The sequence below is a fragment of the Nicotiana sylvestris genome, chromosome 5 (assembly GCF_000393655.2).
Source record: "Nicotiana sylvestris chromosome 5, ASM39365v2, whole genome shotgun sequence".
NCBI lineage: Eukaryota > Viridiplantae > Streptophyta > Magnoliopsida > Solanales > Solanaceae > Nicotiana > Nicotiana sylvestris.
Window position 1 is genome coordinate 172133783 of NC_091061.1, and position 12287 is coordinate 172146069.

Below are 12287 nucleotides of genomic sequence, written 5' to 3' on the forward strand. Positions count from 1 at the left end.
CTTTCCAATTTCAAGGCTTCTATTCCTCCATGATCGACGAGCATCATAACATTCTCAAGATCAAATTTTTCTTTGGAGAGCATTTCTTTCACGGATTAGAGCTTCCTTTTCCTTCTTTAAACTACGTATGAGATTTGAAACTTTAAGAGGAAGCTCTTCATCTTGTCATTCCCAATAGAAATATTTTTCATCCTAAAAACCAAAAATAAATAAAATAAATTTACAAGCAAATCGGAATAATTAAAAGAACCCATTAAAAATTTACTTACCTCATGCTTCGGGCACTTGAAAAACCTTCTCCCAGCATTTAAAGGTGTCCATGCCATGAAATAATTGGCAGTAAGTCCGTAATGACACCTCCTATTCGACCCCTTTGAGCTACTAGAACATTCCGACATTGTCTTTTGTTATGATTCGACCTCTTTGAGCTACTAGGATTTATGAAGTTATTGCCATTCATTTGAATTTTTGTGTCTATGACTTAGTTTATTTGCTGTGATATTTAGTTTGGTATTGTCAAATAGATGTCTAAGTAAACTGATATGGAATTGTGAAGTGTTTGAAAAATGACTATTATAACTGCCTCATATATGCCCCTGTACAATTCGAAATAGGTCTAACTTGCCCTCACATATATTCCACGTGCTTTACGAGTCTTCCGTTAGTGATGGAAGGCATATACGAGCCCATTTATTGACGGCAAGGGTAGAAAGAGATCAACTTTTAACGGAGGGCTAGCTTGTCCTATTTCATATAGTAAAGGGGCATTTTAGGCCCTTTGCAAGAGTTTGCAGTGGGTCCTACATGAAGGACAACAGGTAGGGTGACACCGTGCCACCTGGGCAACATTCGATGGGGGTTCCTTGGGCCTAATTTATTTGCTGCATTGTCTTAGAGCATGTTTGGCCAAGCTTCTCAAGAGGCCAAAAATACTTTTTTTTTTCTAACTTGAGGTGTTTGGCCAAGCTTATTTGGGGAAAAAAGTGCTTTTGGGAAGAAGCAGAAGCAGTTTCAGATAAGCAGAAAAAAGTAGTTTCTTTCCAAAAGCAGAAGCAGAATCAGTTTTGGCTTTTCTTCTTACCTAAAATACCCTTAATAAAATATAGTATATACCAAAATAACCCTTAAACCTAATACTTAAGATATTAATTTATAAATATTTTTATTATTTTTAGAAAAACTTTCTAATATATAGTGACTTTAGGGGTGAATGCTTTTATATTTGTTGAAGGAATTTTAATATATTAAACTTATATTAAAATAATTAAGTACTTTTTAATTTTATTTTCATATTTTACTTAAATAAAATGAATTGTTTTAATTATTTCATGTAATAACAAAATTTTGAGATTATTTATTTACTTATAATATTAATTATTAAATACATCTATTCATGTCATTATTCGTAATTTGACACTTAAAAGCACTTTCTAAAAAGCTTGGCCAAACACAAATTATTTCTCAAAAGTATTTTTTAGACTGATTAGCCAAACACAAACTGCTTCTCTCCAAAAGTACTTTTTTCAAAAGCACTTTTGAAAAAAGCACTTCTCAAAATAAGCTGATTTCTCCAGTTTGGCCAAACAGGCTATTAATCATACACATTTTAGTTATTATGTGTTTGTTTTTAATCATTGAATCTTAATTTAATTATTAAGTGTATTTATTTCTTTTATGTTAGGATAACTTAATGGGTCTGAATAAATTTAAAAAATTAAGACTTAAAACCTTAACCACTATCCGTTGTCGCACCGACCATTATCAACTACTGTGATCGCCTTCAATCACCACAGTCAACCTTCACCGCTCTCAGTTGTCGCAGTCAGTAATCATCACCTCTAGCCACCAACAATAATAATCTTGTTGAGTCCCATAAATGGGGTCTGAGGAGGATAGGGTATACGCATACCTTACTCCTACCCTGAGGAGGTAAAGAAGTCATTCGATAAACCCTCGGTTCAAGGAATCACCACTAGCCACCGTTTACGATTACTATTCTCAGCCATTATTACCTCGCAATCAATAATGACTATGTACCGAGGATCACCACCATTAGCAATTGCAATATATCGTCAACCACCACTATCATCCGCCATAATTATTAGTTGTCATCATCGACCATTTCCTTAATCACTATTACCAACCACTATCACTACTAGTTATTATTCATGACCGCCACATTAAACAACACCACTGCCACCTAATCCATCAGTGTTAGACATCACTTTCACGAGTTACAATATTATTTTTCAAAATATTTTGTTGATATAGTATTAAATTCATTAGTATTTTATTTAGGGTTTATATTTATTAATTTTTAAAAAAATTAAAGATAAGCTTTATAAGTTGAAAAATATATAGACTTAATTAGTATTTTGATCTTAATATTCAGATGTGTGTTCAAAATAAAAAGTCTTAAGATGTGTATTTAAATTAACACGGCTTAATCTTAACAAAATGAGACTTATAGTGTTTCTTAAGGCAATGATATTTGATCAAATACAACTTCTTTTCCAGGCACGCGATGAACTAGATAACTTCTTTCTTATTTAGAAGTTTTAAATTTAAGTCTTAGAAATTGAGAATTCGTGATACTTTTTCTTTTTAGTTAATATTATGCACTATAAATTTAAATTAATCAGGTAAGTAAATATCAAAATCAAATACAATATTTATGATAGAGGGATAATATATATAACATAGAAAAATATGGAGAGAAAAATGCACCTTAGTATAGGCGGTTCGATTCCTAAAGTTTGAATCCAAAATTTTAAATAAAATTGAATGGGCACTTGCCCCACGAGTAGGGGTGCTTATCGGGCGGGTCGCATGGATATTTACGTTAACGTTTTGACTTATCTGTTATCGATTAATAAATGTAGTAATCCGCTAGTCATTCAATAAGACAACGGGCAGATTGGAAAGGGATTAGCGATTATCGGGCGGTTATCGAGCAATTTATCAGCTAAATCAAATAGACAATAAGAAAAAGTTAAGAATTAGAGATAAGGAAAAAATTAGAGTAAAGCATCACATCTCCACGGATGTATGTATAGATACCTATCCAGTTGATTGAATCTTTGTCATGCATTTACAGTTGTTTAGCTTGACCTTGATTTTCCACTTCGATCTTCAGCTAACAAAGCTTAAGGCGATCTGCACTCGGGTTCTTCTTCAATTTAGCTTAAGAATGTTTGTATAGGTCAAAATCTGACCACAGTAGTCGACCTAGCTGGGATCCCGCCAATGTGGCGAGATAGCGAGAGACATCACGGCCTACTTAAGTCTAAGCACCTACAGTGTACGTCAAGTTAAAAACAATATTCAAGTAACAGCAAAAAGGTCGAAGTGTGAAGACACATCGGCCAAGGAGTATAACAAGGGTCCCAGAACTATATATAGGGGGAATTCTCGAAGAGTAGGGCCTTTTTTTCTCTTTACTTTCTCCTTCTGTTTCTTTCCAAAAAGGATGCCATATTGGTCATCCTCTTTGTCTCATGAAAGAAGAAATGACAAATATCGATAAAGATTGACCGCTCTTATTTTTATTTTACATATTATTTTCCAATTCATTTTCAGATCTGGAGTTTATTATGTTTGGCTAAGATTTACCTCATCATTATCATTAATTGATTTAATCAAAAGGTTTTGATATCTTTTGGTCAAACAATTTGGCGTCGTCTATGGGGATTTCTTAGTCAAATTTCCTAGTCTCTTCCAGATCAAAAACCGGAAACATAATCACCTACCAAAAAGAGCGGTAAGTAAACCTCGTGTGCTAATCTAGATCATGATGATACATACAAGTAGAAGTTACAACCAACATCCTCTCCCACACACCAGGCGGTCCATGAACAAGCTAAGGCGAGCCCAACCCACATGGATCTTGAACACAAAAAAAAAGGGGAAAGAGAGCTGAATACGGCCACCGAATTTAGAAACCACCACCTCATCAACCATTTAAACGCCAGGCAAAGCGAGCAATAGTATAGATCCACCCTCATTCACCGACTCATCGGATCGGGGTAAGAAAAATATCATTTTGGCTCACCTTCTGTTGTTTGCTCAAACAGGAACACAAGTGCCACGCGGGCAAGTGAGCAAAGGAATATCTCAACTAGAGAATGGGAAACTACTACAAAATAACTAAAATACCGCCCACCTGACACTCCAACTTCAAGAAAATGACGCCCCTTAAGCCGTATTCTCTCTCCCTCACCCAGGAGTTGTCCCAATAGGGTTTTCCCGGGGAGCTATGGACTGAGTCGAAGAGGGAGACGTCACCGAGTTCAAAGTATAATTCATCGTCCCTCCTGCCAAGGACATCTCTAGACCGGAAAGCGAAAGGACTAGACAGGGAAACTCCAATATATGCATGAAACGAACGTGAGCAAAATAGAAACATTTTATACCCTCCGACATTACACTCTCCGATGCAAACAAAATCAAGCGAACTGGGACTCGCCTAGGAAACGCAGAGGTTGAGCAAAACTGGGACTCCCCTAGAGGATACCCGAAACTCTCCAAAAAAAACTAGGACTCACGACCGGTTAATATTTCGACGAAACTTCGAAATAACACCCTTAAGGCAAGAGCCATCACCAAAGAGAAGAGTTCAACCTCGATCGAACAATGACGGGTTAACATTTCGACGAAAGATCGAAATAACACCCTTAAGGCCAAAAGTCATTGCCAAAGAGAAGAGTTCGATCTCAATTGAACAACAACGGGTTAACATTTTGATGAAAGATCAAAATAACACCCTTAAGGCCAAGAACCATAGCCAAAGAGAAAAGTTCGATCTCGATCAAATAACGACGGGTTAACATTCGACGAAAGATCGAAATAACACCCTTAAGGCCAAGAGTTGTCGCCAAAGAGACGAGTTCGACCTCGATCAAACAACGATGAGTTAACATTTCAACGAAAGATCGAAATAACACCTTTAAGGTCAAGAGCCATCGCCAAAGAGAAGAGTTCGATCTCGATCGAACAATGACGGGTTAACATTTCGACGAAAGATCGAAATAACCCCCTTAAGGCCAAAAGCCATCTCCAAAGAGAAGAGTTCGACCTCGATCGAGCAACGACGGGTTAACATTTCGACGAAAGATCGAAATAACACCATTAAGGCCAAAAGCCATCGCCAAAGAGAAGAGTTCGACCTCAATCGGACAACAACGGGTTAGCATTTCGATGAAAGATCAAAATAACACCCTTAAGGCCAAGAACCACAGCCAAAGAGAAGAGTTCGATCTCGATCAAACAATGAGGGGTTAACATTTCGACGAAAGATCAAAATAACACCCTTAAGGCCAAGAGTCGTCGCCAAAGAGAAGAGTTCGATCTCGATCCAACAACGACGGGTTAACATTTCGACGAAAGATCAAAATAACACCCTTAAGGCCAAGAGCCATCGCCAAAGAGAAGAGTTCGATCTTGATCGAACAAAGACGGGTTAACATGTCGATGACATATTGAAATAACACCCTTAAGACCAAGGGCCATCTCCAAAGAGAAGAGTTCGATCTCAATCAAACAACGACGGGTTAACATTTCGATGAAAGATCGAAATAACACCCTTAAGGCCAAGAGTTGTCGCCAAAGAGACGAGTTCGACCTCGATCAAACAACGATGGGTTAACATTTCGACGAAAGATCGAAATAACACCTTTAAGGCCAAGAGCCATCGCCAAAGAGAAGAGTTCGATCTCGATCGAACAATGATGGGTTAACATTTCGACGAAAGATCGAAATAACCCCCTTAAGGCCAAAAGCCATCTCCAAAGAGAAGAGTTCGACCTCGATCGAGCAACGACGGGTTAACATTTCGACGAAAGATCGAAATAACACCATTAAGGACAAGAGCCATCGCCAGAGAAAAAATTTCGATCTCAATCGAACAACGATGGGTTAACATTTTGACGAAAGTTTGAAATAACACCCTTAAGGCCAAGGTCTATCGCCAAAGAGAAGAGTTCGACCTCGATCGAACAACGACGGGTTAACATTTCAACGAAAGTTCGAAATAATACCCTTAAGGCCAAGGGCTATTGCCAAAAAAAAAGCAAATACGCTCGAACCAATGATAGTTTGGTCCCACCTGGACGACCCAAGTCATGACTGGCTTTGTCCAAAATAACGAATACATTAAATAATCTTGTTTTGAATCAAGAGTGAATCTGCATAAAGTAATAAGTCACCTGTCGACCTCGCCCAAATAGGCAGATCAAACAAGACTCTTTTCGGACTCACACGACGAAGTCCTACTCAGTCCGGCTGAAATTAAATTCCCTAAAAGTCAGGAATTCGCCATACGGAAAGCCAAAATTTCACGCCAAAGTTATGAAAAGCAAAAGGAAGAGAAGTGCAAAAGACATATACCAATGAAAATTTCTTTTTATTTAAAGCAGTCGCGCAAATAGTCACAAATTACGCACCGCTGAAATCGGGCAAGTCCAAAGGAAAATATAACAACACAAAGACAACAAACCAAAAACAAAGAGAACAACACAAACAAATATGAATAATTTTTCTCACTCAGCGTCATCACCGCTCATCACCATCTCCAGGAAGTCTCTCTTCAGCATCAACATCCTCGTCGACCTCCGACGTCGCAAGATCATATCCACAGTTAACACGAGCCTCTTGTGCCTTCACTCGCGCTCCTTCATATGCAGCCTCAGAAATACTACCCACTTCCCACAAACTCTTATATATGTCCTCCTAGGCTTAGACATGTACCCAAAGCTCGTGTAGATGACGAGGAACAACGGCAGAGGCAGATTTGACTTGGGCCAACAATTGCGCATTCTAGGCCTCAAGAGTAGCGACCCGGTCCCCCAAAGTCGAAGCTTCCTAGTCGATTTCACCAATACATTCTTCGATCCTCGCCTCCCTAAGCATCGTCGTCGCCCTATCAGATTCATGTTCAGATTAAAGGACGTGGATGGTATCCTCTAAAGTCACCTCCCTCGCTGAAGCCGACGCCCATGCACTCTCGATATTCTCCAACTTGTAAACCTTTCTCTCCAATTTGGCTAACTTTCCCACCCATTCCACACTCATCGCCTCGATCCTAATGGCATTATGATCTATCTCGGACTGCATTGACCGCACTCTGCGGCAACCCCTTTACCCAACTCAAGTTCTTTGTCCTTTTCACGGAGTTGCTCCTCGAGCTTGTTACTCCTGCGAATAGCCTGCATCAACTCCTGATCCCTCTTCTCCAATTCCTCACAAAGGGATCGATCACCGGCGTTCGCTCTCAACCATTTGCGCATCTTACGGCACTTGTTGCGGTAGCGCCGATACTTCTCCAACATCGTCAGGAAAATCTTGGCCTGAGTGTCGGCCCTATGAGCACTCTCAATCTCCACCATGTACGGCTGAAAAATGAAAAAATGGGTTAAGGCCAGGATCGTCATAGATGAAAAGAACATAAAAGAAAGGAGAAACTTACCTTTAGTCCCATAGCGGCCACTTCATGCATCAAATCAACATCACGGACGTCCTTGAGAGCCTCACTCTCGGCAGTAGAACACAAAAGGTCAAACTGCGATACCAGGTCTTCTGTATCTCCCGCATGTACCACCGCACGAGTAAGGCCCTCTTCAAACATGCTGATGTCATCAGGATCAAGATTAGACTTAGATTCGTAGTCATCGACCACGACGCCTTTTTCCCTACGGCCAAAGAAGAAGCACAACCTGGTCCAGAAGACGAAGACCCGCCCAAAGTAACAACAGCGGCCTCGGGACTCCGACTCCCTATCGCAGTGGTCTGTTGGTCACCTATAATGGCCGGAGTCTCTGTAGATGGGTTGGTCATGATGACCGTCTCTACCTCTGCAGACGGGTTAACATAGTTTCCCATCTCAGACTCCATCAAGGAGATGTCGCCTTCTGAACATACCATGGCTGATGGAGCCATTTCAGACTCCACTCGTCGTCTCTTTAATAGCCCCTCACCATCCTCAGCACAGGAAGACTCCCCCGTTGGTCATATAATAGAACTCGAAACCCCAGATTGAATAATAGTTTTCGTGCACACGGTTACAGCCACAGATTCAACTTAAGCAGCCTTCGCCGTAGGTTGGGTAGCAGGCCTTGGTACGGTCCGAGCAGAGGTTGTCGACTGACGAAATGCAAGTGGAGGAGCCCTCTCCCTTCGTGCACTCTCCCTGCTAATGATAAATGTCATATAAGCAACAAAGTCAAATTGCAAAGTGGAAAACAGAGACTACGGTAAAACAACTTACCAGTAAGGGGCTTACGTCCATATTTCTCATAGAAGGACGACCATTCGCGAACTCCCGCCGTATGAGGAAGAATGGAGTTCACCCATTCGTGGATATAGTCAACAGGCGCAAGAGGTAATCTCGCGACTGCAAAAGTAAAAATAGTTCAATATCGCTCGAAGAAAAGCGGTCGACTATTATTTTGACAACAGATACGAAAACTTACGTGCAAAATTCCATCTCTCGGGAAACCCCGCAGGATCCGCCACAAGGTGCTCATTCCGCACATAAAAATAGTTCTCATAAAAGCGACGGTTGGCCCTGTCGTCCATCTTTACCACCAGATTCTTTGTCCCTCGATAGCGCATGTGGATCATCGTGCCTCGAATGATTTGAGGGGCGAAGATATTGAGCATATGTCTCAGAATGATCTCCTGACCAGCAAACTCCGTAAACTTGAGCAGCATAAGGAACAATTTATACAAGTATGGTGAAAGTTGAGCCGGACACACCTCGTAGAAACGGCAAAAATCTACCACCAAGAGGGGGAGAGGAAGCGTATGCCCGACAATAAAGGGATAGGCATAGAACACACAATATCCTGGACGATCGAAATGTATAATATTATCTCCCACTGCCGGCATCATTTCAACATGGTGACGGATCCCCCATTTGGCCCTCAGCTCCGCAATCCTTGCCTCAGTCATAACAGAGGGAGCAGGTTCCGGCTCTTCTCCGGCAGGATTGTGGAAATCGTTCCACGGCTTCCCAGGGTGAGGCAATATTTCGGCCACCATCGGAACCCCCTCATCCTCTACCACTTCCCCTCTTTCAGGAGTAGGAATATCACTTTCCAGCACCGGAGTTGCGGCAGGATTGTCGGTGCGGGAAGAACTACCAACCATTTATATCGATTTAATAGGACAAAAGTATTAAGAAAAAAGAAAAGATTGGGACGAAAATTTCTGGCTAACCAAAGAGAATAAAAAATTTGAAGTATCCGAAAAGAGGAAGATCTGCAAAACTCTTTCAACAAAGGCAAGAAAGTGTGCCAATCGAATGGTGTTTTTCCTCTATTTATAGGGGCATAAATTCCCCAAGCGGGAAACCCAAGAGTCGAAAATCAAAACTGATAGGGCATGAAACGGTTCAATCCCCAAAAAACGTGTGTCATAATGGCAGTATCCACGAACAACGCTTTGATTCCGAACGGTCGCAACAGTCCAAAGGCATCGTTAGAGCGTCGTGCCATTGCCCCGACCTAAAAACTACGCCCAAGGCGCGAACAGTCAGATTTCTCCTAAGTGTTCAGAATCATAATCGGCCCGCCGGGCCCATCAATAGACAACCCCGACGGATGGAAAGACTAACTGTATAGGTCAAAATCTGACCATAATAGTCGACCCAGCTAGGATCCCGCCTAAGTGGCGGGATAGTGAGAGACATCATGACCTACTTCAATCTAAGTACCTACAATATACGTCAAGTTAAAAATAATATTCAAGTAACAACAAAAAGGTCGCAGTGTGAAGACACATCGGCCAAGGAATATAGCAAGGGTCCCAGGACTATATATAGGAGGGGAATTCTCGAAGAGAATGGGCTTTTTTCCCTCTATTTACTTTCTCCTTCTGTTTCTTTCCAAAAAGGATGCGTGATTGGTCATCATCTCTATCTCATGAAAGAAGAAATGACAAACATCGATAAAGATTGACCGCTCTTATTTTTATTTTACTCATTATTTTCCAACTCATTTTCAGATCTGAAGTTTATTATGCTTGGCTAAGATTTACCTCATCATTATCATTAATTGATGTAATCAAAAACGTTTTGATATCTTTTGGTCAAACAATGTTGTTTTGCTTTTAACTTATCTAATCACTTAAATACCATTTTCATAACCAATCATACATACGAGATTGGGAGATTTTAATTAGGGATTTAGGTGATAGAGAGAAGAGAAAAGAAATGAATTGAGATTTGATAAATTAGGGATTTAAGGTTCCAAATATTAATTTATATAAATAGGGGTAAAAAGTGTAAATATGGAAATTTTTAACGGGTTAAAGGTTTACCCAATAAGAATATTAAGTAATCCGCCCCCAAATTATTAAACCGTTAATTATAAAATTTTAATCTGTTCACTAATTATTACACCAATAATCCAAAACAAATAAGCTAATAAGTTATTTTTACGGTTTGATTAATGATTATGATTCAGTTTTGAATGGTCCTACCCACGAGGAAACCAGTAAGCATTGATCATACGTAAAAATAGCACGGTATAGCCAGTTTTCGGATTGATTATTCAAAAATAGTCCGCGTTTACCAAGTCAATGAAATATAGCCACTATTTTGCTGCAACAGAGACCGGTCCAGAATAATATACTGGAGTTCGGTGCACCTGTGTATGAACTTCAGCATATTATGTTGGACCGGTATACTTTGCTGGCTCTAGTATAATATACTGGAGATTGGAGTCCCGGTGCTCCAAACTCCACTATATTATGCTGGACCAGTATACTTGCTGGAACTCCAGTATATTATGCTGGAGTTCTAGTGTACTTATGCTGGAACTCCAAGCATACCTATTCTGGAACTCTAGTATAATATGTTGGAGTTCAAGTATACTTATGCTGGAACTCCAGCATAATATACTGGCGTATTTTTCGAGTTTTGAACAGTATTTTCGCTCAAATTTATCTTTACATGAAAAGTGACTAAATTTCAATTACTTTTGAAACTGAACTATTTTTGAATGACCAGTTATAAATCTAGCTATTTTTGAATTTCTCCGTGATCATACGGATTTATTAATCTGTTGAATATGATAAAGTTGTAGGCGTGTGGGGCTATTTTAGAAAACGGTGTAATCATTTCGAGAGAGGATACCATACACTGAAATAGGCACGTGATGAAAGTACGGTGGGTGGGAATTGGGATATTTATAAAGTAGCCTTATGTTTCGGGTTTGAGGTGTCAAATTGATACGTTACATCATGCATTTCATGTGATGAAATTGGAAAAGTAAACTACAAAATTTATATTTGTATGAAAATAATTTTCGAAAAAAGACAAGAAGAGTCCTTGTTACCAGATCTTAAGGACGATGACTTAAAGGGTGAAAATATACGATAAAGTTGACGCACAAAAAAATACTACTTATGTTGGGGAAAAAAATCAAATAGTGAAAATATTTGATAAATCAACGTACAAAAAAGTGAATACAATGTATGAACACATTTATCGTATTAAACATCTCCTACCCTATCATCACTAATTATTTTATACTTAGTAAATAAACAATAAAGAATTACGGGCACTAAATCACGTGGAAAAATCGTAATCTCGAAGTAAACATGAACTTTAATCTTTATCATATGTGGTGTACTTGTTTTACACACGTCCTTTGACGCCAAATTAAAAATAATTTAATCAGTACTAAAATTATCTTTGTGTTCTTTTTTCCTTACTTCTTCTCTTGGCTTACGATGATAATATACCACATGAGCAACATATGTACAATATAATAATTAGCTTGCCCTAGTTTCACTTGACATAAACAAGATAAGACTTTGAGTTTCGAGATATAAATCTTAAATAAGCCATAGTATTTGTGTGGTTGTATAATTTTTAACTTGTGGTCTTATATCTACCATAGCATTTGTGTGGCTATAAATACTTCTAATTAAGGAAATATTGAAAGGTATCAATCCTTTTTAAATGAACTAATAAAAAAATAATGTCAATCTTTTGAAAGAAAATATTATCCTTTTTCTTTTTGATAGTTGTAAAATCGAACTTTAATCAGATTAAAGATCTCATGTGGACCGTTAGTCTATTAAGATCAGAGTAATTTATTCCAGATTCCTAAGGAACTTATTCTTCGAAAAATATATCAAAATTCAATCATGTTCAAAATAGTAGAGCAGGAACTTAAGGAAATCAAGAACAAAGCAGATAAAAAGCTGCTACTCAATCTTAAATAATGTCTTCTATAACAGCAGACCAACTTATAATTCCAGGTAAAGCCTATTACTAAGCATTG